The 2,840-nt window shown below is 41.8% G+C and overlaps 1 pseudogene; it reads right to left on the bottom strand.

Moving 5' to 3' along the window:
* Window positions 1–309: 309 nt before the first annotated feature.
* On the bottom strand, window positions 310–2,600 carry LOC146209972 (uncharacterized; annotated as a pseudogene).
* Between the last annotated feature and the right edge of the window lie 240 nt (window positions 2,601–2,840).

The following is a 2,840-nucleotide window of genomic DNA, read 5'->3' as shown; positions in this document are numbered from 1 at the left end:
CACCAAAAATTGTCATTTTCTGGCTACTGTGATTGTTGGCAGCTACATTACTGCTGTCAAAATGCATACTATGCAGTTCCCCACCCATTCCGTCAAATGAGCGTAAAATTGATTATGTGACAATGGTGTATTTACAAAAACCTTATATTTGCAATCTCTCAGCTGAAATGTATTCTGAAACAGTATATGCCACATTTTTAAATGTATAACCAGAAAAGTACAAACATTATTTCTACGCATACAGTTCCAAGCCAAGACCTCCGGTATCATGGCTGAATACTGTTCACCAGACTGTTTTGAGCATGAGAGTTAGTCTTTTTTATAGAGGTTTGGAATCGTTGAAACAAAAATAATGTGGTCTATTTCCATAAACACACACAGGCGCATAACTTCACTGGGTTTTATGTAAACTAACGGCTCTTCTCTTTTGACACAAATCAAAAGGTGCTTTGCATAGAGCCTTTCGACAAGTAGTAGTTCCTGGCACTGCAAAATTATGCAAGAATTTTCGCCACTAAGAATTCTATGAATTAGAAAAAAAGAGTCAGAAAAGCTGATAAATGCACTGTTGTTAGTCTTTATAGGCCTGGTATACTGATCAGAGTGAAATGTTTGCTGACTGATGACCACTTGGTTATATTCAATAACACTTGAGTCACAGCCAAGCTTATCAGCAATAGCCTGCTTTTCACTTGAATCCAAGTTTAAGCATGGCTTTCCAGTGCCTAGCAAAACTGTTTGCTGACTGGTTCTTTTCCTCTGTACACCCAGAAAATTTACTGCTCCTGGTGAAAGGTTTAAAGTTGCTTTCGCTGTCTGTAACTTTCGAGCAAGTATGTAACGTTCTAATATTTGCAGAGGAACACCATTAGCTCCACTCACCAGTTTAACAAGAAGTCCATTTCCACCTTCAAATACAAATCAAGAATGTGACCAAAGAGGTCCTAGTTTAGCCACACTCTTTGGCAGATGCAGAAGTTGGTGTGCATTGTAGGTCATTGCAGACAATCCATACAATGACTGTGTTTGCACAACAAACTCTGACAGAAGATCTGATGACCTGAGAATATCATCTGATGATATGGTGTCCTGTAGAAGTATGTAGATTCCCTCTACAAGCAAACTGAATTGTTTTATGTAAATATCTGGCAAAGAGCCACGAAGACACGGTAGTGAATAATGAAGAACCCACCACTTCCATTCGCTGGCTTTCCAGATAGCGAAGTCAGATAACCTTCGAGGTGTACGTGTGAACCAATTTGGGGGCTTAATTGTCAATAACCTCCTGTTTAAAGAGTTCACTGTTTCTCGTGCACCAATGTAATATTCAGCACCTCTCGAATGTAGCCACAAGGAACAAAATTGCTTAGCCACAACTTCAAGAACCACATGCATATAGTCTAGGCTTGTTCCCCAAACTAAATCGTAACCAGGCAGCTTCGATAGCACTGTTCTGCCCTTCATACCATTCACAACAACATTTGTATGTTGTGCTTTTTTCCCATCTGCCTTCATGCTGTTGGAAGTCCTTTCCATGGCAGCTCCTCCGTGATCAGGAAAGATATACCTCAGGGCCCCTGAAAGAATCAACAAGAAATAACACCAAAACATTACTGGCCATAACACCATTTGTGCTTTTAAGGTTAGCATCACACTTTATGAAATTTTACGAGTCATTTCAAAGTTGGGATATTAAAACTCACCATGAGCAAATTTTCCACGCAGCAGGCAGATACTACAACCATAATGTCCATTGAAGCTCTTCATGTGAAGCACCATTGCCCGGGCAGGTGTATCCACACAGACACCTGCCACCTTTAGTGCAGACCTTATTGTTTTGCCACTGTGCTTCCATACAACAAAAGTTGCACTCATGAGTTCATTTAGGAATGTTCCTAGGAACATTTGCATGTCAGGATGGCCACTGCCAAACCACAAGCCACCCAAGAGCACATTGGACCATCTCATGAAAATGGGCAGTTCGTTCACTACCAGTTGGATTGGCCATAAAGAATCTTTGCTGCAGTTGAACACCCTTGCACCATCCGTGTTCAGTGTGAGCGTGATGTCACACCAGCTGGAATTCTCTCTGACCTTTCTGACAAGTGAACCATCACTAATATCCGTAATACCCTCAGACATGTCCTTGTTCTTCAGATTTTGATACAAAGCTTCTGCCACCGCATTATCTTGTAGAAGTTCTTGAAGTTGGAGTTTGATATCCAAAGTAGAAAAAAAGTTTCTATGTTTGAAGTTGGATATGGGTATGTTGCTGCCGCATTTGCTGCAGGATACATGCTGTTTGGCTGGCTTACCGGCATAAGTCATACAGGAAGGACAAAAAAATGATGGTGCACTGTCTCTGTTATTGAACTTGCCCACAGTTTTCGGAGTGCATATTGTGAGCTTGGAATGACGGGGCTGCCAAGCAAGAAGTTGACCAGTCTGGCAAGGCCTTCAATTTGTACCCAGTTCAAACCTGACACGATACTGTAGCTCAGAATTCCCAGCAACGCTTCTGCAACTGTAACTGTAGAATTTGGGAGTGTCCTCTTTGACGCCTCTTGCCAACCATCAAACAACGTGTTGTCCTCTGTGGAAGTGCCACTAGCTGAGCTGTCGCTGTCGCTGTCAGCGTTCGGGTTGGATGAAATGTCGCTTTCAACAGTGAGCCAGTCAGCATCTGACAAAAAAAAGCATCTTAACGTGTGCCCAATAACAGTTAACATACGTGCTAATTTCCACCACACTAAAACCTAGAACAAAAAAAAAGTGTGTTACATTTGCCCTGTGCTTCGTGGAAACAAATTTGCCTAAGAAGGGAGCCGGGCCTTTTAAAA

Source organism: Amblyomma maculatum, chromosome 1 (assembly GCF_055883805.1).
Source record: "Amblyomma maculatum isolate TAMU_Amacu chromosome 1, ASM5588380v1, whole genome shotgun sequence".
NCBI classification, from domain to species: Eukaryota; Metazoa; Arthropoda; class Arachnida; order Ixodida; family Ixodidae; genus Amblyomma; species Amblyomma maculatum.
Note: the sequence above shows the minus strand (reverse complement) of the source record. Positions and strands in the feature narration are given on the sequence as shown.